Source organism: Callorhinchus milii, unplaced genomic scaffold (assembly GCF_018977255.1).
Source record: "Callorhinchus milii isolate IMCB2004 unplaced genomic scaffold, IMCB_Cmil_1.0 Scaffold2, whole genome shotgun sequence".
Classification (NCBI taxonomy): Eukaryota; Metazoa; Chordata; class Chondrichthyes; order Chimaeriformes; family Callorhinchidae; genus Callorhinchus; species Callorhinchus milii.
Window position 1 is genome coordinate 75184697 of NW_024704743.1, and position 26926 is coordinate 75211622.

Genomic DNA, 26926 nt, shown 5'->3' on the forward strand with positions numbered 1-26926 from the left:
TAACCTGCTCAATGTGATACATATATCAAATGAGCTATATCAAATGAAATATATCATATGAAACATTGTGAATTTCATCCCGTAGGTTCAATATGGTACCTAGTTGTGAAACATTGTTAATTCAGAATTTGATCTCAGCGCCTTGGGACGACCTCCCGACATGAAAGGCGCTAATACAAATGTAATTTTGTTGTTGTTGCTCATTACTCTAGGTTCAGACCCGAGTGCAACACATGAAGATATTTACACAGTCACTAAACTTTACAGTAAATCCTGTGAAGTGCTTTGAGATATCTACAACGTGATAAAGCGCTATATCAAATGTAAAGATTTTTACAGTATTATTATAATTTCACCCTATAGGTTCAATATGGTATCCGATTAGGAAACTTTGCAAATTTCATTCCATAAGTTCCATAAGTTCACCTTCTTCCTATTCATCAATATTTGCCACAAGACACGATTCACTCATCACATGTTAACTTCACGTGTATGCAGAAATATGCCCTTTCCAATTACTGAATTTGTCACGCTCGGCTTCTCTGCAATTTCCATTTCACACTATTTGTGGGTGCAGCGATCTTACAAAGATGTGGCGATTGGGAATCTAGTATTACAGCTACATGTTAGAGAATAAGTATCTGCTACATGCTTTTAGGATTTGCTGGTCAAAGAAACATTTGTTTGTCAAAATCCGAGGCTTTCGGCTACAAATACACCGTTATTACACTTTACAGTAAATCCTATGAAGTGCTTTGAGCCACCTTCCCATGAAGGGTGCTATATCATACTCAAGGATTATTATTACTATTTTATTATTATAATAGCACTAATAACAATTCTTGAATTTGATATAGCGCCTCATCATGATTTCAAGACATCTCAAAGCGCTTCACAGAATATACTGTAAAGTGTATTGTGGAAGAAGGGCATATTTTTCCATACACATGAAGCCAACACGGGATGAGTGAATCATATCTTGTGGCAAATATTGATGGATGGGAAGAAGGTGCATACTGAACTTTATATTTTGTGGGCGAAACACGGCAGCCAATACTACTAACTACGATACAATGAGTGTGGATGCTCACGTTGCAGTTTATAGTTTAAGGAAAGCAACGTTATATTTGATATAGTGCCTTATCACACTGTTGATACCTCAAAGCGCTTTTATTCTGCTTGCTATTTTCTTTGTCCAACCCCTTCAAACACAGTCTAGCCTCTGTGACAGTTGTTACCAGCCTCTCTCCTGGGGTGTATGAATTTCCCGCTCTCGATTTGTAACACCCGTCAGAGGCCTGATATTCCACCAAGTCTTACATTGCAAGATTGTTTTAAATTAAAATTTTAAGATCTTACAGAAGCGAAGCTGAGGAAAATTCTTAAATTCTGTCTTAATTTGGAAGCTGTTTTTCTGCGATTCTTAAAAAGAACTGGCATTCCAAATTAAGACTGGGTTTAAGAGTTTAAGAATCTTTCACAATTCTGGGTCATCTTAAATTTGAAGGTAAAATGGTCTAACAGGGCCGAGATTAGATGGAATTTTAGGTGTCTGACAATTACAGCTGGGTTTACATAAGGTAAATATGATATGAAGATTTTGTAGTTTATGAACAGAGCATTAAATAAAGATTTTATGATAAATATAAAATCAGCATAATGCTTGCTGTGTTATACCTTTTAAAACCATATCCATATAAATTGAACATCCAATGAATCTAAATAAGCTATGTTAACACAGTCACACCTGGAAATAAAGGTTAGCTTTTAGCTGAATTGATTTACAGGCTCCAGAACGCAGTCTGTTTGAAAGATATTGCTTTTCATTGTTCTGTGAACTGACACTTCAAGGTTTTGATTAGCCTGGGTTCAGGCTTGAGTATAACACATGAAGATGTTGATTTTCATTGCTGTTCCATAGTAATCATATCGATATACAGCACAGAAGAAGACAGCTATTTGGCCCATTGTGTCTGTGCCGCCTCTTGTAACAACAATCTTTTCTATCTTATTTACCTGCCCTTTACTATACCCCTGCAGCTGATTACTTTTAAGGTATTTATCTATTTCCCTTTTGAAGACCAATATGGATTCTGCTTTAACCACCACTCCCGGCATACCCATATCCTAACTACTCTCTGTGTGTGAAAACAATTCTACTAACTTCCCCATTTGCTTGTTCACAAATTATCTTAAATTCATGCCCTCTGGTTGATGCCCGACCAGTGAGTTCCCTTCACAGGACGACTGGGTCATATGGGTAGCATTCTGCCCTCTGAGACCGGAACCATTTCCGGTCCAGGCTGATCCCATGAGTCTCCTCTGTCTATAAACTGTAAGTAAACTGACAGGAAAAGGAACGGGCAATTCCCAAACCCAAATGAATGTAGGGACACGGGGATGAGTGTGGACTGCAGGTTGGGTCAGGGTGTAATACATGCGGTACACTTGCTCTTCATTTTGGTGATAATCTTGAATTTATAATCTCCTGTTACTGATTCACTGATCAGTGGAAACAATCTTTATCTTTACTCACTATCAATACCATTTACTCTTTCTATTGTTCTACTTACTCCCTATCAAACCATTCATACAATGTTAAAACCTCTATCAGATCCCCTGCCAACCTTCACTGCTCCAGGAAAAAAAAGAGTCCTAACTTTTCAGATCTCTTGACACATCAATCACCCTGGCATCACATCCTTATGGGTTTCCCCAGCACTCTCTCCATGGTTTTAATGTACCAGGGAAATCCATAAAGCATGATGCCTGTATTGTCACCCGCACTAAACTCCGTAACTCCATCACACCAGTCCACACCAAGCTCCACTGACTCCCTATCACAGAGCAGATCAATTTCATGATTCTCACACTCATCTACAAATCGCTTCACGCCCTGGCACCTCTCAACTTTCTGACTTACTTTCTCCCCACTCCACTACCCGCTCGGCAGGCTCTGGCCTCCTGCTTGTCCCTCGTTACCTTGCTCCACCATCGGTGATCCCGATTTAAGCCACTACTCCCCAAAGTGAAACTCTCTACCCCAATCCCCCCTCCATGCCCATTCCTTTCCCTCTTTTAGATCACGACTGAAGACCTTTGTCTTCGACTGCACTTATGGTCACCTCCTCCCTGCCCTGTCCGTTTGTTGCTTTTCCTCCCAAAATGAACACTTGAATTTTTTTTAATTGAATTCTATTTGCCACTTATCTGCCTATTCTGTTTACACGTCTACATATTTCTCTAATTTTCTGCATTCCACTTCAGTTTGTTTGGAATCATCAGCAAATTTAGGTGCTTTGCATTCTATTAAAATTGGCAATCTTACCTCAAAGTGCAAATCAATTTGGCAAGGTTGTGGGTTTTTCCTTTAAAGGCACAGGGAAAGAATGGGGATTTTTTGAAAAAATAGAGCCAGATGATGGGTTATTGAGGAAGTGTGCATGGAGGAAGCCAAAGATAAAACAAAGACACAGTATGAAAAAGCACAGAATTCTAGTAAGAATAGTATTAAGAGCCATCTTATAAAGAGTAACAATGTTTCCCATCCCTCCCCCATTGAAAAGAAACTGCAGTTCTCTCCTGGAGATGCAACATAATTCACCATGGCTAATTTTCTGAGTCTGGAGATGGTTCTTTACATCTCCTCCCACTTGTTCGATTTTCAGAGGTTGTGTTCGATTTAAAGCCACAGATATCTGCGTTAATGTCTCAGTACTCTGTTCTCTTCTTGATAAAAATAGCTGCAAGTGGGTAGCAGACCGAGAATTATAAAAACAACTCTGAAAGTCTTTGAAAGATTAACTTTTACTGTATCCTGCGAGGCAGCTATCACCCACACAGCACACCTCATACTTTATCAGTGCATTCATTGCATAGTGAAGGATATGTGTACTGGAGATGTGCACAAAACATATGGTGAGATTCCTGATTTCATAATGCGTGAGTGGGAGAAATTTTAACACGAGGTGGAATTTTCAGCAACAATAATTATAATAATCCTTGCATTTGATGTAGCACCTTATCACGTTGTTGAGACATCTCTAAGACATTTATTGTGAAGTGAATTGACTCTTTGTTTAGTGGGTGAAACATGGCAGCCAATTGTGCACAGCAGTGTTCAACAAACAGTCGTGGATTGAGTGACCAAATTTTTTTTTGAAAATATTAAATAAGGACAATTTTTCTTAAGAAGATGTCTTAAATTAAGAACACTGAGTGGATTTCTTCCAAATATTTCTCTTTTCAAAGAGCCGGCACAGACACGATGGGCCGAATGGCCTCCTTCTGTGCTGTATAATTCTATGGTTATGTTATGTTGTCAGGAGATGACCCCACCCCCACCTCTGAAAATAGACCTACTTTGAGGTGAACATTTTTCGTACTATTAATCGTAGGGCCTATGATTTACAGCACACAAAAGACGTTTGCTTCAAAGTAAACACGGTAGAATCTGAAAACGGGACATCCCATTTACTGGGAGGGGGTGCTGCCATCTAGTGCTATTGCAGAGTGCCAGGACAGTTTTGAAATGCCACAACATTTACCCAATTCTATACTCTATAATTCTGATGCCTTTTTGTCAAGAAAGAGGATTAGATAAAGTTAACATTTAGAGTTTTCTTCAAACTCTTTAATTTAAAATGTGAAGTTAATTCTGAAGTGTGTGCTTTCACAACGACTTACTTTATTCTCTAATGATACTTTTGATCATCTTTCCCCTCCTATCTCAGGTGCCAAGCCAGTATTCTTAAGCACCTTGGCATATTCTTTCAATGTAAAAGGCACTGAATAAATGTAAATTTGTATTATACTCTACACAATGACAATAAAGAGTTTCTAAACGGGTTAGAATTTGAAACTAGCTCATTGACACTCTCAAAATTTGCCTAAATATGTTATCACACCCGGACAATGTTTAATGTTGATGTTGTTGTCTTTTAGTTAGACTGGTCAATTTTGTATCCAGCATCCTACACTTCCCTCAACCCCTCTACTCCACATTGGTGGCCAGGCTTTCAGCCACTATGCCGTGAAACTCTGACTCAATCCTCTGCCATGTCCCTTCTTTGCCTGTTTTCAGATCATACTTGAAGACCTTCCTCTTTAACCATACCTATATGGTCACCTCCCACATATCCCCAGCTCCGCCACTGTTGAGCGCTCTGAGATGCTACCCCAATGGATTCCATTTGTCAATTTGGGATGTCACCTACTCAAAAAGTTAATGAGGTTGGTTAGACAATATCTACCCCTCCCAAAATCATAATGTTTGTCATTTATCAGTTTATTTTCTTACAGGTGATTTTCTAATTTGCTTTAACAATTATTCTAATTGAAATATACAGTTATTGAGGTTAATGGATCTCTGCTTGCCAAGGATGGCTTTGTCACCTTGAAATATGGTCAAATATGAAATAAGTACATTCGCTCAGTTCCAGTCTGTCCGAACCTCCTTGGTAACAGAGAGGGGCGACATTCTTAATAATAATAATGATAGTAATCTTTCCATTTGATATAGTGCCTTATCACGCTGTTGAGGCATCTCAAAGTGCTTCGTAGGAATTACTGTCAACCTTCTCACTCAGAGGCGAGAATGCTACCAACTGAGCCAGGCTGAGACACGGTCTGAACTGGATTTAGATACAAGTCCCACCAAAGGTGAAAGGTTCAAATCCTTTCTCGCTATTCCCTGAGTTATATCAGTTTGAAAACTTGCAGTTTAATTGAAAGGTTAATGAAAGGTTTTGGGGCAGATGAGTAATTGTGAGTTATAACCTCCAGAGCTGAGAATCTTAAATGTGATAGAGAATTGAGAAGGCAGATGGAAAATTTCTCCAATGGGGAAATCAGAACAAGGGGATTAGTTAATTTTTTAACTAGCACTTAAACTGATTAGAAGTGAAACCAGAAATATATTTTACACAAAATGTTGCACACTTGTTTGCCTGGGAACATTTTCAAAATTAAATGAAGTATTTGGGAAGCAAGGAGAATAAATGAGATGGGGAAAAATTAGGAGAACAGGATTAAAAAGAGTAATTGCCATCAAGAACTCACAAAATGGTGGCCCCGCATGGTCTCCTCTGTTCTTAAAATGTGAGTCAGAAGTGGGAATGCAGAAGGTAAACTCAATATTGCTTCCTTCAAAACCTTTCCTTCGCCTCCTTCAAGGCGCATCTCAACACCTTCCACTTTGCCCGCGCCTTCAGTCATCTTCCCTCCTTCCCTACCCGCCTTGGTCACTCCCAAATCCAACCCCAGCTGGGGCCCAAACCCTCAACTGTCCAGCGCCTTGGGACGTTCTCCCTGTGTAAAAGGTACAATATAAATACAATTTGTTGTTGGTGGTGGTGGTCGGGATGAAAAAGTGCTTGAAGTTGTGCCACAAATTATAAACTCGATTATACAATAATGAAAAATTAAATAGGTGCAGCAGACAGAGGGGGAGAGTTGAAGACAGACAGACAGGATGGGCATCTAGAGACGACAGGCAGGTGAGTAGACAGGCAGGTAGGCAGGCAGACAGTTACAGGTTTTACAAGTTCCAATATAAGAGCACATGCAGCATCCAATGTGCAAACAGAAGTTCATTATTCTATCAAATTGTAGCTGCCACCTTGGAATGACAGTCTTACACTGTAAGCAGACAGTATTTCCAGTGGCTGACATCTAGGGTTGCTGATGAATAGAAAGCTTTCTTTGGCCAAAGTAATTACAGATTATATATGTCAGTCTGAACAAATAACAAGTGGATTAATCACAGAACATCTGTAGTTTCGACACTTAAGAGTCTGATGGATTGCATTTTACAAGTATCCTTTGGCAATTGAAGGCATCCAGCTACAAATAATAAAAAAAAGGTTGGGCACCCCCAATTTATAGACATTTTATTAGACTAACCGAATAGTATGCCGTATCACATTTAAATTTAAATTGAGGTAGTTGGATTGAAGAGATCTTTAATGGAATATCGCCTAAAGTATAGAGGTTTGCCCCTTACAACTAACACCGAAAAAAGTGTCACTTGTAATATAGACAAGTATACTTTGCACCTCAATTGAATCATTAGTCATTGGGGGATATTGTTAGGGTATGAACAGATGGTAACCTTCTCCTGATTGGCCTGACTCACTAAGCACTCCAACTAAACACTGCACACTCTTTCAGTCCTGGTTTCTCGTTTAGGAATTTCAATGCAATTTCCATAAACCGATTTGAAGAGAAATTATATTTAGAAATCAAATGCCATCAGAAGTGAAGTTCAGATGAAGAATGCTCTTTGGTCCTCTTGTTCTCATCCTTTGAGCCCTCCCATTACAGTATCAAACTGATTCTTAAATGAATCCAGAATCCTGCCTTCAACCAGCCTTCCCGGTAACCTGTTCCAGTCATATTACCACACCATTATACCGAGTACCTGATTGATGAAAAACTTTTGTTATATCCAATGGTCAACGAAGATAACATTTTGGAAAACAGTGGTTTATTGTAGGGATAAAACCCTGAAGTGCTGACCTGCAGGAGCTGCTTTGTGCTTTTTCTTAGAACACAGATAAACATTTCCTGAATACCAACAACTGCTTTATAGCGGCGATCACCTGTACTGAATACAAATCAACTAGGAAGAGGAACAGGCAGAGTGGGAGGATGGAATATAGAACAGGAGGAGTGAGAGGAAGGAACATAGGAACAGAAGGAGTGAAAACTACCTTCAAAAATTGTCAGAGTGGAGAAGGTGATTATCCACAAACCCAAGGAAGCAGAATGTTCCATTTTTTAATCACATCATACCATTTCAAAGGGGTATAAAGCTAACCACAATGAGCGCCCTCCCCCCTCTGTGCCACCTCTAGCCCCGCCAGCCTCCCGCAGGCTGACAATGTCCTGCTGAACCCTTGTGCAGCGCCTTGGGACGCCCTCTTGACGTGAAAGGCGCTTTATAAATGGAATCTTGTTGTTGTTGTTGAACCCGCCGCCTCTTGTCCCAGAGTGCGCTTCTTGGCTGCCGCCCCCGACCCGAGCTGGCCCTCCCTCAAAATACCCCTCCCTCCAACTCTCCCCCTCTGTCCTGCTCTCCCTCCGCCCTCCCCACCTCCTATCTCTGCTTGACCCCCCCCACTGCCTCCCTCTGCCCCAGCCTGGGAATCCTCATTGTGGCACTCGGCACTGGCTGTCCAGCAGCAGTCACACTGACTGCCCTATTCCCCACCACCGCCACAAGCCACCCCGGACACTGACCCCGGGGGCTAACCTCTCCTCCCTCATCCGCATCCCCATCCTTCCTCCCAACTAACCCACTACCCCCTCCCATCCCACACATCCCCCTGCCAACTGTCCACTCCGCATTGACCTTCAGGATGTCCGCTCCATCTCCAACAAGACACTGGCCGTCAATGAACTCATTCTCGATGAGAAGATTGACATCATGGCTCTCACAGAAACCTGGATCACCCCAGGTGACACCTTTCCCCTCACTGAGGCCACACCACCTGGCTACACCTATCACCACGCCCCAAGCCCCGACCATCGTGGCGGAAGTGTGGCCCTCATATCCAGGGCGTCACTTGCCCTATCCCCCTACTCCACCGGCTTGTTCCCCTCCTTCGAACACCTTACCCTCTGTCATCCCTCCCACCTCTGGCCCACCTCTGACATCAATCCACTTGCTGCACTCACTCTTCTCCACAGCACTCTCTCCACCACACTCAACGTCCTTGCTGCCCTCACCTCCTGAACTGCCTCCTATTCCCGATCCTCACTCTGGTTCACCAGCCACCTCCACTCGCTTAAGGGCCAGATGTGATCTGCTGAACACACTTGGCTCAAATCTGGCCTAATGGTCCACCGCTACATCTGGCTGGACCTCATCAAGACCTACCACTCCGCTCTCGCCTCGGCCAAATCATCCTTCTATTCCAGGTTAATCTTGAAGGCGAAGGCAACCCCAGACTCCTGTTCTCCACCACTAACCAGCTCCTCCGCCCTCCCCGACATGCCTCGCAGATACTTTCCTCTGACTCTCACTGCGAGAAAATGCTGGACTTACTCGAGTCCAAAATCGAGAGAATCCACTCAGCTGCCACTGCCCTCCCAACTTCCACCCATTCCGTACCCCCACCCTTCACAATTACCCATCCGACAATTACCCATCCCTCCTTCCACACCTTGAACCTGTCACCCCCTCCTCTGTCTTCAACACAGTAACCTCCATGAAGTCCACCACCAGCAGGTGGACCCCATCCCCACCCCTCTCCTTAAATCCCAGCTCCGCCTCCTTGCCCCACTACTCGCTGACATCATTAACCTCTCCCTGTCATCTGGCACTGTTCCTTCCCCCCTCAAAACAGCCACTATCACCCCCACCTAGAAGAAACCTTCCCTCGACCCTCACAGCTATCCAGCTACCGGCCCATCTCAAATCTCCCCTTCCTATCCAAAGTCCATGAGAGAGCCATTGCCTCCCAGCTTCGCTCTTTCCTCTCCTCTCACTCCCTCCATGAACCCCTCCAATCGGGTTTCCATGCTGCCCACAGCTCTGGTCAAGGTCACAAACAACATCCTGACCATGTGTGACCAGAGCTCCCTCTGCCTCCTCGTCCTCTCTGCCGCCTTTGACACCGTGGACCACTCAATCCTCCTCTGCCGCCTCTCTTCCCACCTCAACCTTCAAGGTTCTGTCCTTGACTGGTTCAGGTCCCACCTTTCACACCGCCTCCACTTCGTCGCGGCAGACCATTTCCCCTCCAGCCCCCGCACGTCTCGTGCGGTGTTCCTCAGGGTTCTGTCCTCGGTCCCCTCCTCTTCACCTTCTACATGCTCCCCTTTGGTGATGTCATCCGCAGACATGGGATAGGTTTCCACATGTATGTGGATGATACCCAACTCTACCTCTGCCTCCACCCTGAACTCCAGGACTACTGGCGTCCTGACCGACTGCCTGTCCGACATCAAGTACTGGATGAGGGCCAACTTTCTCCAACTCAACGTCGGCAAGACCGAGGCCTTCCTGATTGGCTCACGCCAGCGCCTCCGCACCTCAGGCACTGGCAGCATCAGCCTCCACGGCTGCACACTCAACCTCACTAAGCCAGTCAGGAACCTGGGTGTCTTGTTTGACCCTGAACTGTCCTTTCTCCCCCACATCCACGCCATGACTGGCACTGCCTATCACCACCTCCGCAACATTGCAAGACTCCGCCACTGCCTCACCCCTCAGGCTGCCAAAACCCTCACCCACGCATTCGTCACCTCAAGACTTGATTACAGGAACTCCCTCCTCATCGGCCTTCCCAACTCTTCCCTTCACAAGCTGCAGATCATCCAAAACTCTGCAGCTCGTATACTCTCACGCACCAGGCTCCATGACCCCATCACTCCCACCCTCGCCCGACTCCACTGGCTCCCCATCCCCCAGAGGATCGAGTTCAAGATCCTCATCCTCACCTTTAAGGCCATCCATGGCCTTGTCCTCTCCTACCTCTCTGACCTGCTGACTCCCTACCAACCTGCCCGCTCACTCCGTTCAGTGGGCCCCGGTCTGCTCCATGTCTCCTGCCCCACCCGCCCTACCATCGGTGGCCGGGCTTTCAGCCTCTCTGCCACCACACTCTGGAACTCCATCCCACAGTCCCTTCGCCTCGCTTCCTCCCTTGTCTCCTTCAAGACCGGTCTCAAGACCCTTCTCTTCGACCGTGCCTTTGGTCTCCCTCCCACCTCCCTGCCTTCCCTCACCCCTACACCACCCCTCCCCCATGCTCGGGCCCCGACACTTGATTGTTCACCACTTTGGGATGGCATCCTGACGTGAAAGGCGCTCTATAAATGTAATTTTGTTGTTGTTGTTAAAGTAATTACTTTCAAATATGGTGACTGTTTTGTCACCAGTTGCAACAACCATTTGACAAATAGCAAGCATCCTCAACCAGCTGAATAACCAATTAGTCAGGAAGGTTGTTGTTCAGCAATGTTTTTTTCAAATTGTGTTATAGGATCTTTGACATCCTCCCAAACTGCAGATGGGCCCTACTGCACCGCGCTTCCCCAAGACTGTCAGCTTAGTCTGTGAGCTTAAAGACTTCATAACCTTCTGACCCAGAAGCGAGGGAGCTACCAACTGAGCCAAATCTACACTGATCTCCTTGTACGTGGAGTCCTGTAGCTCAGTGGTTAGAGCACTCGCTTTGCAAGCGAGAGACCTGAGTTCAATTCCAGGCAGGGCGAAACCTTGGGCAAGTTTCCTTACTCCACACGCCTAATAATAATCCCTCCAAAAAAACAAAACAATAATAAATTGGTCATTTTCAATCTACGACTGTTTGTGGGACATTGCTGTGCGCAATTGGCTGCCGCGTTCGCCCACAAATATACAGTCAATTCACTTTACAGTGTGTTCTGTGAAGCGCTTTGGGACGTCCTCCCGACGTGAAAAGCGCTATATCAAATGCAAGGATTATTATTATTATTATTATTACAATGAAAATACAAAAAAAATTGTGCTTGATACTTAGGATGGTTAAGTACGATCTGAAGAAGCCTTCACTACAATTCTGCAACAGCCGAGTTTCTGCAGACGACCATAAACAATTCACAACATCTACGAAGGAACGCTCTGTGCCTTTCTGTACCTCACAGCTACAGTACAGTCTCTGAGTAAACAGTGATTAGTTTCTCCAAAAAACGAATTTACAATGCAGGTTCTGGGCCCTATGGCTCTCAGTCTTTGCTTCATGTTTAGCTTAATATGTTTTTGGATGAAAAATATAATAAATTACATTTGAGGGTTGAGGTTAATAGACACGAAGACAGAGAGAATGTTCCTACAAAAGTAAACGTGATCAGCTTGAGTGGCCTCCAGTTATGAACACTCTCACATATCATGTACAAAGGGGACAGGACTCTGTACAGTATATGATTTATTACCACACACCACAACTTAAAAGTCAGAAGCCACACGCAATGAGCATTTTTCTTTCATTTGATTTTGAAGGGACGTGTTTTCACTTGCTGAAAAGGGAGGGTCCTTTAAGACTGACAACAAGATAAGAAGAATCCATGCATTTGATATAATGCCTTATCACATCGATGAGACATCTGAAAGTGTTTCACAGGATATACTGCAAACTGTAGTGAATATGTATTCTGTGGGCGAAACAAGGCAGCCAGTTTGCATATAGCAATGTCCGCACACACAGCCATGGAGTGAGACCAATTTTATTTTTTATTTTTGACCAGGATACCGGGAGAAATTCCCTTCTCTTTTCAAATAATGCTATGTATGCTTTAAAGTCCACCTGAACAAGTTGACAGGACTTCACTTTAACATGTCATCTGAAGAACGGTACCTCTGACAATGTAACATGCCCCCAAGCACTGCATAGGAGCATCCGCTTGGGCTATGTGAATCCAAGTCATGACGTGGGCTAGTCCTGGAGGATAGCCCTAATTTATATAATCCAAGGTGCATGGTGACCAGACAGCACTTTTTAAAAACACTTTGGATTATTTTAATGGAAAAGATTCCCAATATTATACAAATAATTTGTTCATCAAAACAAGAAGATGATTTAAAGGGATCAGATGTTACATTGATTTCGCGTTTTAATGGTTTATATTAGTAACAGTATATGGTGTATACATTAGGTTTAACGCCATGAATGCTTTGCTAAAGACCCCCCTACAACCACCTGCCCACCCAATTAATGGTGAAACGTTTTGTCTAATGTCCATGTGACATGATGCACATCAAACTGTTCTCAGGGGTTTGTTGTACTGAAAGTGATTGGAACTAGGGCTGTTTGTCATGTCCCTGGTCTAAAGTTCCCAAGAGAGATGTGGAAAAAGAAGATCATTCAGCTCACTGGACCTGAACTCTATGCAGTACTCCAGGCATAGACAACCCAGAGAACTGTTCAGTTTGAGCACAACCTGTGAGAGCTCTGGGCTGCCAGGAGCTCTCCCACCACTCCTCCCCTCTCCCGACAGCAGGTTTTCCAAAGTTAATCATGTTTTGTTAAGGGACCAACCACCAGAAACACAATTTGTGATGTAATTGTGTGTTACAAATGACATTGTTTTTATTGATAATTGTTAATGAAGCATGATGATAATCATTAAGTTACTCTTGTTCTCTTTATCACATTGCCTGCAACGGTACTAGATAAATAGCACTGCACCAGATAATGGGCTTGATTTTCTGATACGGTTATCAGTTTAACTTCTGCTCTGCCTTGGGATTCAGGGGGATGTAAAGGAATTGCACTGTTGTCACTATTTCAAAGAAACATTTGACTTTTTCGCCCCTTTATCCTGGCTTACATTTCCTCCCTCAGCCAAATTGACTGGCGGCTCCTTTCACATCATGGTGACTATCCTCCTTGGGGGGAGAGGGGGAGGTAAGTTGGGTTTCCCTTGGAGCTGAACTGTCTCCAAGGTGACATGCCTGGCAATGGCGCTGTGTGGCAGTCCCAGTGGTCTGGTTCCTGAGCCAGGCAGGTCTGCAGTATTTCAGGGCACTGCTGATGACAACACAGGCAGCCTGGCTCATCTACAGGACCTGGAAGGACAGACCAGTCACTGGGGGCAGGGAGTCATCCCACTCAGCTCCTGATAACCCTGCAAGCCAAAGCCCTAATGGGTAGAGTGGTCCTAGCTGGACAAGCCGCAGGAAAGCTTGCCAAACAGCAATATCAATGGCAAGCTATGCGGTTTTAGCTGCTTAGACTCAAGCAGTACCTCAACGTACACTATGGGGTCCCTAAGCCTGGGCTCTTGCCAACCTGCGCTTAATGGGATTTCCATGTGTAGGTGGGACGCATGGGAATCTCAGCTTGGTTTGCATACTCTTAACCATGGTGATGGGTTTCCGCAAGTGTCAGACATTCCTCTTTCTCCGTGCTTTCAGTCATCTTTCACCTCTCAACCCCACTCTCGTCTCCCACCCCCAGTTTGTGTGCCAAGCTAGGACTGTCAAGTGCCTTGGGATATCCTCCCAATATGAAAGGTGCTATATAAATGTAAATTTATATTGTGTTTGTAATAAAGGGATGTTGCTGGTGCAAACTGGTTGCCGTGTTTGCCTATAGAACAGCATTCATTTTAATTTCTAATTAATGTTATTTTGTAAAATATTTCTGGTAAAATGTTGTTTATAGAAAGTGAAAGGCTCTCCATTAAACCAATTATTGAAATGATTATTAATATTAAATGTCTCGCTTATATCATTTATAACACGATTGGGTAGTAAAGCCAGAGTTTGGGATAACTGTTTATCTGCAGGACATATAACACGTTATGCTGGTTGGCAAACTTCACTCCTAGATGCCCAAACTTTGCAATCCTCTATGTGTTGTGATAGTACTGTGCTGGATCAGTCACTCAAACAGAATTAAACTACATCTAAATTAATACTAAAGTTAAATTAGCCAACTTCAAGGATCAGTTTTGTCCGTCAGCAGAACAGAATCATACTGCTTGTCTGGCACATGCATAAGAGTATCCAAACCAGACTGAGAGCTCCAATGCATCCCACCTACACATGGAAATTTCCCTGGGTCTGGAATGTAATGTGCACTCTTTCCTGGAGGGACGCACCTTGCTAACCTAAACCAGGAGTATAAGGCAAGAGCCAAGGCTTGCCGACTCCAGAGTATACACTGGGCTACAGCTGGAGTTTAACCAGCTAAAACCACATAGCTTGCCATTGAGAGCACTGCCTGGCAAGCTTTTCTGTGGCTTGTCCAGCTAGGACCACCTTGCCCACTATCTAGGACCTGAATACAGAATTGATAATGTAATAAATTTGAGCACCTTGAGGCATGAAAGGCACAATATAAATGTTAATTATATTGTATAAATAACATAAGAAGAAGATCCAGAATTTCATTACAGTCTTGAGAGCCATGGTAATCTTATTCTGCCTGAATTTTAATTTCCTAATTCTAATATTTTATTAATCAATAAGTGTAATTAAATTAGAGTCTCAGTTGTCCAGTCTAGTTATGCCTAGATTTTTCCCCCTGAGCAGATGTTTGCCAACAAATTACAGTCACTACACTTTAGTGATTCCTGTGAAGCATTTTGAGAAGTTGTCCCGACTTGAAAGGTGCTCCATTAAATGTAAATATTTATTTATAATAAAAACTTATGCTTACATGTCAAAAGTGACACAGACCAACTGTGACCATTCTATCACATCACAAACAAATTATACAAGGTTGCCTCTTGCATTCAAGATCCTTGCCCTCCAATAGCCAAAGCACAGCCAAGGCATGATGGTGACTCCCTCAAAGGCACAATTACAGTTTGGGCTAATACTTCAATGCAGTGCTGAGGGAGTGCAGTGCATTGTTAGAAGTGCTGTCCTTCAGATGATGTGCAAAACCAAGATCCCGCCTGCCTGTTCAGGTGCTGTTAAAGATCCCATAGCAATATTGGAAAAGAGAAGGGTGTTTCTCTTGTGTCTCCCAGATAAATATAATTGGTCATTCCTTTTATGGGACATTGCTCTCTGCATACCAGCTGCCAGGTTCACCTACAAATTTACAGTTACTCCACTTTGCAGAAAACTCTGTAGTGCTTTGAAAGGTTTTGTTGTAATAAGATACTATATTAAATGCAAGAATTATATATTCAACTTAGTATTTGATCAGCTGTTGACAGCAGCTTGACTTCCCTTGGAAACCGCCAGTGACTGATCGTAATCGCATCCTTTTTCTTCTCCATCATTGCTCACGAGCACCCGTTCACTGTGTACAAGGTTTCCTGTTTTTCATTTAACTATACTAATATTGAACCACCACTAGGTTAAATGCAAGGTATTAGATACTGCTTCAATTCACCCAGATCTTCTCAAATACTGAATATCCTCTTTGTATTATTGCCTTAAATTGGTGTCATCAGCCATTGTTCCAGTGTTACTGCAGCGCTCTACTCAAAGACCAAATTCTATGCCTGTCATACACTCCACCAGGTCACAAACTCTGACACACCCAATGGTATATCACCGACTTTTCCATCATTAGAAACATCATTATTTGGTACAAAAAGCAATCATGCTCTGCCAGTGTTTATTTTAGCTGTAATGTTGTAAAATTATGTAATAAGAATAATTAGATAATAATTTAAAAAGACATGATAAGGCGCTATAATCAAATGCAAGGATTATCATTATTACTATTATTATAATTCTAATATTTCAGATTGTGCCTTTCATGTTGCGAGAAAATCTCAACGCATTTCACAGAATATACTGTAAAGCGTAGTTAACTGTGTATTTTGTAGGTGACTGCAATTTATGCACAGTAATATCCCACTAACTGCCATGATGTGAGTGGAAAAAGCTCAAAGAAGATCAAACATTAGCTTTATAGGAAGAAGGCAGCCATGTAATGTGGCACAGGTTGCAAAGGTTGCATAGGTTCAATATTGGAAGAGTTTCAACCGGATGTGTCTCTCAAGGGAGAGATGAAACTCAGTCCAGTCGAGAGAAATGGAAATTTCCATGCACATGAGGAACGTTTAGTAGTTTGGTTTGGAGATACTTAAGGATGGTAATGAGTTTCCACGCGTGCTGACCAAAAAAGGAAAGGCTTCACTTCAGACTGGCTTGGCTGGAGCTTTGGTTAATTGAAACTGAAGGTGATTTTCAGTCAATCACCGCTGTTCTGAATAGAATCATACTGCTTGTTCCACCCCTTAGCTGTGTCTTTGCTAAACATCATTAGTGGTTCTACAGCTGCCATTATACTCTTAAATTGTTTTTGCTCAAATAAGCTTGGTTTTGACAAAAGCTGCTTATGACTGAGAGCACATCTTTCCCCCAAATCTGATTAATAACCTCCCCACTCCCCTGTAATCCTTCAGCATGTCATGTGCTAATCAGACTAAAGCTTCTAATAAGGGACTGTAATCCCTTTACTGAGCAGTTACAAATTGTGACTGTTTGTACGAGATTGTACATTTGACCAAATCCTAACCTACCTCCTACACACATCCAATTTACACCAGTTCTGTAAGCAGACAGTTTTGTTTTCTTCTTTATTGCTTTAAATGAATAGCATTTCCCTTTAAGCTATGAGGAGGAGGCTGCTTTGTAACAAATATACAATTTAATTCTGACGCCTAACGCAGAGAGTGATATAATACAGTATTAATAAAGCACCTCTTTAAAAGACAATGGAGTGAAATTAACAATGTTTCATATTGCGTTTGATATGATAATGAAGCACATAACAATAAATTTCATCCCATAATGCAGAGTTTTTAGGGGGATTGGTATTGTGAGGATATGGCTTTAATAAAATTAAACAGAAATAAAAGGTTAATTGAAATAAGGCAGCACTGATGTTTGTTCTACTTTACCACCTTAATCCGTGCCTCGCATCTTGTTTGTAGCTTTTACAGGGTTCCATACAATGACTGTAATGTAAGACAGGATCTCAAGATTTGTTAGATAAACATGCAATAATGGTTTAAAGATGACCTGCCTTTGTCCTCTCTGATACAGTTAGAACATCTATCGGTGCTTTACATAATTGCGGTTGTTGCTCACTGACAAAACCACACAGACAGAGGTGCAGGAGCAGAAAACATATCGAGCACTCGTGAACCCTGCACACAATTTGAATGTCGCTGCTTTGCATCTTGCACCAATGTGCACACATTTAACTGTGCACACATTTCAATGAAGTGAAAATGAATAATAGTCAGCTCGCAGACTAGGCTGTGGCTGCATTTCAGTCTCAGCAGCCATCTTTGTTCATATTTGAGCCACTGCTTCACAGGCAGAGACCAAACCAACCAGCAAAGTGTATTATATCATTTCTGATTATTTTTTAAAAATTGCATCAAATTTCCAATCCAGACATGGTCTATCTGGTAATGAACAAATATCCGGGTCCTGATTAAAAAGTTTTCTTATTCAGCTAAAATTCCCCTATTTTACCAGAGCTAAGATGAACATTCATTTTTTTTAAACAAATAGATTTTGTTTAAAGAAAATTAACATCATTGGAAATAATCCCGTGTCAGTGGGAGATAGATAAATGAGAGAAGAAGGCAAAAAAGATTGACGCAGGGTATTTCAAAAGCCTGGTTTTTGAACCGTGCATATTAATTTAGCTTTCTCATATCTCTTATCTGCATATGTCATCACTTTTCAATGGGATCTGTTTGCATACAATGCTATTTTCCGACAGACCCAATAAAATTCATCCAGTATATGTTGTCGACGGTCAAGTAGAATTCATCTGACTGTGACAATCAGAAGGAGCTCAAGCTGAATATCACTGATGCATTAAAATGAAATAAACCAGTAGTGGTTTTCATCCTGAACATGCTAGTGGCATTGAGATGTTACACAACAGCTTCTTTTTATGGGTTTAATGTGGTAACTGCCATAAACCAGCCATTTTCATAGCAAAATTATACAACGGGGTTTGAAAAATACAACTTAATGGATTTGGTAACTATTGACTGCGTTATCAAATCCATTTTTAAAGTTTGCATCCTTCCATCTAATCCCAAAGATTGGTCTCAATTTCTCACCCCCAACCCTACACACCCCTCACACCCGTCCCAACACCAACTTTGACATTTGGTTGAGTTTGAATCCAGTACTGAGATTTTCTTTGTATTATCTTGGATTCATGCTATTCTAGAGTCTTGTTTGCGACATCAGGGCATCTTCACGGGATACTCACTGGGTAAATCAATAGCCTAAGAAGCTGCACTGAAACTCTGGAATGGAATTCTTTATGTCCAACCATTGCACTGAACTCTTTGAGTGTCTTTAAGTGCTTTGAGACGTCTAGAAGACGGGAAAAGCGCTGAATCAAATGCAAGGATTTTTATTTTAACTCAGGAGAGGGGTAATGGGGGGAGGGGCTTACACTCTGATCAATCTTTGGGAATAGATGCAAATATTTGATGTTGCATACAGATTTAATAATGCATTTTACATTTATTGAACTCAGTTATGAATGTTTCACCTTCATCTAACAGATCTGATACAATAATTGCTGCTTGGAATCAGTTATCCAGACATCAGTTCCTAATCCACACCTCTCTATTTACCACGCAGTAAGTTGGTGGTTAGTTAATTGGCAGATCACTTTTCCACGGGCAATAATCCCTTAAAAAAATGTAGTCACTCAATCCACAACTGTTTGTGGGACACAATTGGCAATTGGCTGCCACGTTTCCTGCACAAAATATACACTCAATTTACTTAACAGTATATTCTGTGAAGTGTTTTGAGACATCTCAAAGACAGGATAAGGCACTATATGAAATGCAGGATTATTATTATTATTATCAGACATCACAAATTTTACCCCATTTGTGGTCAAAGCAAATGTGGTCCCTCCTGCCCTCTTCTGATATCTTACTTTGGTAGGTATCCACCCTATAAACACACACTACATTGCCAACTGATTAGATTTGTCCATGGAGTCTACTCTCTGCATTCTACAACACTTTCTCTGCTCAGAACGGTCAAAACCTTTGCTTTTGAAATAGTGCCTATCATATAGGAGGATGTATCAAAGCACTTTACAGGAATAATGTAAAGTCTCGTAACCGTATTTTGCAAGCGAATGCGGCAGGTAATTTACACACAGCAATGTGCCACAAACAGCAATGAAGTTAATGACCAGTTTTATCTGGGGGATTACTGGCCAGGACACCAGGAGAATTTCCCTTCCCTTTTCAAATAGTGCCATAGAATCTTTATCATTCACCTGAATAGGTAGACGGGATCTCGGTTTAATGTCTCATCTGAAGGTTGGCATCTCCAACAATGAAGCTCATCCCCATAACTGCATTAGAGTGTCCGTTTGCAAGTTCCAAGTCCCGACATTGGTCTTGAATCCTCAATCTTCTCTCTCACAGGAGAGAGGGCTGCAAACTGAGCTGGGTTGATACTGGTTGATGGGAACATCCCTCTCAAAGATCAGTCAGTCACACTGTACAACGTGCTGGGAGAATCTCAACAAGCCAACCACCAGCACAGACACTCAGTAACCCAGGAGACCTTGAGTTCAGCGAAGTTAAAAAATAAAAATCAATGAGATGTGTCAAAGCAGCCAGACCAGGAGTAATTTCAGTCCAGATCTACTAATGCAGATGCACATTGACCAGCAGATTGACAGCTTTTTTTCTGATTTGGTGGAATTGAACAATTAATCACGGTTGGGCTGAAATTCTGGTCGGCAATAGGCACAGCACCTTTGGTGATGCCGCCGGCTTTTAAAGGAATTTTCCCATTATAATTATACATCATCAAAGGTGTAACAGTGCCTGGAGTTTGGCCCAATGGTGACATATGGTGGAAATTGAAATTATTAAGTAAAGTTATACAATATATTATAATCCATGAGTCTGATATAGCGTCTTTTTATTGTATTTGTAGGTGAATGTAATAGCCAATTTGCACACAGCCAAGTCCCATAACCAACCATTAAGGAAATGTCCCTATCTGAGGGATTGTTGGCCAGAAACCAGGGGAAACTCCCTTCTCTTTTCAAGTAGTGTCATCACGGCTTCTGTAATGTCCAGCTGAACAGATAGATGGGACTTTGGTTTAATGTCTCATCCAAAGGACGACACCTCCAATAAAGTAACGTACCCCTGTGCTGCACTGGTGTGCCGACTTGGGGCTTTTGATTTAAAGATTTTAGTAAAATCTTGCAACGCTGAAAGCAAGATAGGATCAGTTTAGCAGCGGTGTTCAGGGAAGTCAACAATAGTTAACAGACTGGAAACTGCAGAGTGACAACAAAGTTAGTCCAAGCATTATGCCTGCTTACAATATGATAATCCTTGCATTTGATATAGCGCTTTTCACATTTTCTTGATGTCTCAAAGCACTTCACAGAATAGACTATAAAGTGAATTGACTGTATATTTGTGGGCGAAAAGCAGCAGCCAATTGTGCACAGCAGTGTCCCACAAACAGTCATGGATTGAAAATGACCAATTTATTACTGTTTTGTTTTGGAGGGATTATTATTAGGCTCTGTGTGGAGTAAGGAAACTTGCCCAAGGTTTCGCCCTGCCTGGAATTGAACTCAGGTCTCTCGCTTGCAAGGCGAGTGCTCTAACCACTGAGCTACAGGACTCCACAGAAAAGGCAAAGAGGCATAACATGCTCTTGATCACTTAGTAGTAGAAACACAAAGCCCAGAATGAATTCTGTAGTATGTGGGGGGTCCTTTACGAGAATATTCAAGTGTTATTTGTTGCAGGTGCATCTGCTAACTGATGATACTCCCTCAGGCAGGTGATTGAATGGAGCATGTAGCACATGGATTCTAACAGCTAAGTGTTTGGGAGCGTGAAGGCTACAAATTTAAGTGTCTGAGTGCTCAGGTTTACATGGAGCAGAAAGTTAAAGCAGCAATGTCAGACAAGGCTGTTACATGTCACTCCTCCTTTATGGATCTGAGCTCCTGGGGATGCAGTAGAGAGGCTTCCTCCGACCCACGATCAAGCAGTGAGATTTGTGGCAAACAGTCGAAACAGCCGCAGAGAGGGAGGGCTCTGGCTAACACTGACCTGTCGCTAAGCAACAACAACAAATTACACCCTGGAGGCAAAGTCGGATTAAGCAGCTGGTGCTGAGTAAGGCTGGTACGCGGCATTGGACTTGGACCTTAAGAACATCAAGGTGGCTGGCACATCACAAGCTGTCCTGTAAAGGTCCTCCCACTACACTGAAGGCAGACGCCCACCAGATAGCTGACAAAGAAACTCTGAGGCTTGGGGCAACAGCTGCTGGAAGGTGTTACTTGGAGTCTGGGTTTGTGAACACACGTTCATACGTCCAGCACCTGGAATCCACCGTGATTGGCCTGCAGCGAGGCAAGAAGCTGCTGCTTAAACTCCACATCTCCAACTGGTGGAACCATCGCCCGAAAGGGAAGGGATGTGTGTCTGAGCTGCGGACAGGAAGATGGTGGCAATGCTCTCATGCTGGACAGCAATATCAATGGCAAACCATGCGGTTTTAGCTGGTTAGACTCCAGCAGTACCCTGGTGCATACTCTGGGGTCCCCAAGCCATGGCTCTTGCCAGCCTACATGTAATACTTTCCGGAATTAAGTAAGCAGAATGCGTCCCCCCAGAGAGTGTACATTCCATTCCAAAAATCTATCTCTGGGATTTCCTTGTGTAGGTGGGATGCATGGAAATCTCAGCTTGGTTTGGATACTCTTAAACATGGTGATGGGTGTGTCAAATACCCGAATGACACCCCCCCATCCCCAGCCCACGCACCAAAAAAAAAAGCTGGAAGTACATCTCTTCTACAAACCGGATTAATAGCCTAACCCCTCCCCTGCAATCCTTCAGCATCAATTTAGCTGGCTTCCCTTGTTGAGAAAGTCCGCAGAACGCATAAGCATTATTTTGTGTTTCCCTTCCAGAAACATAACAACATTATGACACTGTCGGCTGGGCACCTGAGCTGGGGGTGGGAGCCGAGAGAAGTGGGATGGAGTGGGGGAAAGATGACCAAAAGCGTGGTCAAAGAGTTAGGTTGTGACATGCCTTGAAAGAGGGGAGGGAGGGAGTCGGAGAACCTGGAGGAATGAAACTCCCGAGAGTGGGGGCAAAATGGCAATGATGGGGCAGATAGGGTGGGGGGACATGAAACAAGCTGGCATTTGCTCTGCAAAGGGAATGGCGAGGTTGGAAGGTTGTAGAGGGAGGGAGGATGGGTAGGGGGTGGAATGGAGGACGTAGAGCAGTTTTTCACTGGGGAAAGAGGGAGGTTTCTGTGTGGAAATTGTACAGCACATCATTTGGTGTCTGTCCTCAGTCCCCACTCCCTCAGTGGCCGAGAGAAACTCCGATCGTACATCCCTCACATTCACTCCCTCCCCCACATACTCTCTCCCCCCCCCTCATTCACTCCCTTCCCACAGGAACAATCTCTTTCCCCCTCACAATCTCCCCCTCACTCTCCGCCTCTCTCACACCGTCCCTCTCTCACACACACAGTCCATCCAGTCCCTCTCTCTCACACCCATCCTCTCTCCCACCTCTCTCTCTCTCTCCCCCTGCCCCTCCCCCCCTCTCTCACCCCCTCCCTTGCTCACCACCTTCCCCTCCCCCTCTCACCCCCTCTTGCCCCTCCCCCACTCGCCCTCTCTCGCCCCCTCCCCCTTCTCTCTCACCCCCCCTTCCCCCCCTCTCACCCCCTCCCTCTCATTCCCCTCACCTTCCCCCCCCCCCCACTCTCCCCCCCCACCCACTAGTTTCCCCCCACTTTCATTTCTTAGGTTATGGCATTTAAGAAATTGTCCATTCACCCTTCTTCAGGTGCCATTTCTATCTACAATGGGCCCTGCTATATCCATCAGAACATGATTAATTTTGTCAGCCACTTTCTTGTACGCACTCAAGAAGATTTGTTGGTGCCATATTCTCATTTAATGTTTTTAGCCTCTCTGATATTGGAAATATCTATATTCTTAGAACCCAGCATAACCCTGAAAGATTCTATTTATGATTCAATGACATAGATCTTATGGTGAGACAAGATAACCAGCACTGAAAAATCTTGTTCATTTGTTTAACGAAGGTACTAAACCCATTCCTGATAAAATTACAACTAAAGTGGAGCAGCAACTCAAGGGTCTGAGCGAATAACAGACACCAAAGCGAGCGCATCTTGGAAAAACGCAAGATAACAGACAAAAGGCAGACAGAAATAACATTTCAAGGCCACCTTGAAGCAAAGACTGCCACAATTGATGTAGTTGGCGGAGTATATAGCATCTGAGACATTGCTTGTAACATGCAGTTATTGCCTGAAAAGGGCTGATAATCCAATGGGGTGCTGGGATGTGTTCCATTGTTGAAGGTGCCGCTCTTTGGATGAGAGGTTAAACCAAGGTCCCGACTACCTGTCCAGGTGGAAATTAAAGAACCCAGGGACTCTATTTGAAAAGAGAAGGGAGTTTATCCCACTGTCCTGGCCAATAATCCCCAAATAAAATTGGTCATTGACTCCATGGCTGTTTGTGGGACATTGCTGTGTTCAAATTGACTGGTATGTTCACCAATAATTTACACAGTAACTATGCTTAATATGTTATCCTGTGAAGGGCTTTGAGATGTCCTCCTGACATGAAAGGCACTATATCAAACAAAAGGATTCTATTGTTATTATTTCTCCAATAGAATGAAAACAAGAAGCCAAATGCCCTTGAGGAGAGGAGCGAAAATTGCCAAGATGATGAAAAAAAAGTCTTATGAAAAGTGTGGAATAGCAATACAATAGCTGGGGCAAAAAGAGAACCAGCGAAAGCAACATCAACCAGCTCAGGCCAGAGCCGGCAATACCATATCTGCTGATGGGCAAGTGGGAAAAATGTACTTCCTACACAGGGCTCTGGAGTCGTGTGTGAACCTACCAAATAAAAGAACTCACCTTCTCAGTTGTTTTCCAAAATAAAGAAGTCACCAGTTTATATCACCTGCTAGAGTAAAGAGTTTTTGTGGTCAAAATAACAACACCTAAAGTGCTAATTATCACATCACAGAGTACTCTGGTGCCTGTTGATGTCTGACAATAGGTGTGACACCTCCCTCATATTTGCCATTGGGCCTGGCAGCCCGCAGAGCATGGTATACCAGCAACAGCAACAACAAGTTGCATTTATATTGCACCCCTCACACATGCTAGTGTCCCACAGTGCTTTGTGCCAATTAGTGGATTACTGGTTTAACAAAAAAAACTAAAAACTAAGGTCAGATATTGACAAGAAGGAAGATTTTAGATATGTTAATTATCACCAGGGATAATTGTCACTCCTTCATTTCCACTCCACCACCCCCACTCTCCAAAAATGACTACTTTACACTTGTCAACATTAAACTGCATCTGCCGCTTCTCTGCCCACTCTATGCTCTCCTGCCATTTCTTGAATTCTTCATCGCAATCTGCCAAGCAGTGTCCTCCTCACCCCACCCTTATTCCACCTAAATTGATATCAGCAGCATATTTGGAACCACTGATAAGTTTGCTTTTCTCGTACAAGTTCAAATTATTCTTATTATTCTCAGCCTACAAAGTACACAATCAATCCACTTTACAGTATATTCTGTGAAGCGCTTTGAGACGTCATGACATGATAAGGTGCTATATCAAATGCAAGGATTATTATTATCATTAGTTGTGTGTTTTTTTTAAAAAAAAGCAGCTGCCACGCTCTTCCCTCTACCTCAGTCATCATCTCCCATCATTTCTGTTCAATCACTCTTAGCTTTCAGCCCCAGGGTGACTGTCAGGTAGCACACCTACATTACCTGACTACAAGTACCAATTTATCCCTAAGGTGCACCACTCCACTGAGCAACGATTGGAGGAATACTGATGGAACTCATTATCACACATTGGGCTGAAAATAATAGCCAAAAGGTCTGAATCAAAGCTAACCACTCGAACTTGCTTCACGAACACAAAGGATCAATTTTTACAATTGTCAAGCAAATGACTAAGTGGAGGGTCCCAGAGCGAGGTGGACAAAGGGGGTGGGTGGGTGGGTGGATGGAGGAAAAAAAGAACCAGTGAGAATAACCAATAAGTCCACCCGTTTAATCATAATCTAAATCTCATCAAATTCAACAAGCGGCAAGGCTGGATTTAAAGGGCGAGATGAATGAGAGCTTGATGCAGAAATAAAAGTGGTTGTCAATCTTTAGCACAAGTGGGTAATCAGGCAATTTCAAGGAGTTAGTTGGTCAGAAGTGCCAACATTTAGGAATAAATCAGATGTGCTTCATTCACCCCAATGCAACAGCCAACCTCTCAGCCCTGCCACTGCATAGCTCTGTATTTTCTATGATAACGCTTTCTGAAGCCTACCTTTGCTGCAGCTCCTTTATGCAATTCAAGCTCTCCTCGACAATCCAACCGTATGTTAGTTACAACAGGGTCTGCATGCAGACTGTCAAGGGAAACACGTTACTGAAATACACCGGGTTTCATATCTCCCGACACCCGAGATAACCTTTCTCCTACCTGCCAAGGGGAACAACTGGGTTGGTTTAGAGGCTTACCTGGGTGCAGGATGCTTGAGATAATTCAAGTGCGCCTACATCCTTGCGGCTCATTGTCATCCCCTGGTTCGGTTGTCCGCTGCATGGAAAAAGAAAGTTGCGGAAAGGAAAGACTTAAGATCACACATTTGCACTGGGTTCGTCCTTCAGCGCTGCTTGCACATCTGCATCCAGATGTGAATAGCAGAGAGATGCGGAGCAAGTGGGTGAGCAGATGACAGACACACACACACACACAGGTAGATGCAGATGGGCAAATTCAGGGCTGGAATGAAATGACACCCGATGGACAGGCGATAGGCTCATTCTGCGGTCAATGGACTTGGCCAAACGAGTCAATTTCTCAACGTTTGATCCAGTGCTCTCTTTTTTTTCCCCCCTCCATTCAAAAACAATTCTCAGAAGGACAGACAGACAGACGATGCATTGCTTAGTTTAGGAGAAAACGTGTGTGTGTGTGTGTGTGAAAAAAAAACTCTGCTGTCTTTTGTATCAAATGATATACGTGGCGTTTGATGCAAAAGTTGTTGTCCATTGCATTGTGCAATGCGGGGCTGGACTGAGAGAGAAGGTCCTACCTGACTGGAGGTGCTCCTCAGAGCTCAGTGTGAAGGCAGTGTGAGTGCTCTGCTCTGCTCCCCCTGATCACTCTGCACCAGACAGGCCAATGGCACCCGCTGCCTGGCATCTGTCACATGACGGCAGCGGCCAATCTCCATAATGTTTTGCGCAGTGCCGAGCGGAGCCCTCCGGGGAACAGCTTTAAGCAGCTCCAGTCTGTCAGAGTCAGACACAATAGGGAGAAGCTCCAGACTGGGGGCTGTCTGGCTGCTGCCTCTCTGTCTGGGGGGTGTGTGGG

At 43.4% G+C, this 26926-nt stretch overlaps 1 protein-coding gene across 2 annotated transcripts in view; it reads right to left on the minus strand.

The window, feature by feature from the left end:
- The window catches only part of tmem108 (transmembrane protein 108), a 148498-nt gene extending 121788 nt beyond the window's left edge, over positions 1-26710 (minus strand). For both annotated transcript variants that reach the window (XM_007900850.2, XM_007900848.2), the window contains exons 1-2: positions 26646-26710; positions 26068-26146 (exon numbers count right to left, since the gene is read on the minus strand). The gene's annotated coding sequence lies outside the window, so the exon portion shown is untranslated. The remainder of the gene's footprint in view (positions 1-26067; positions 26147-26645) is intronic.
- Between the last annotated feature and the right edge of the window lie 216 nt (positions 26711-26926).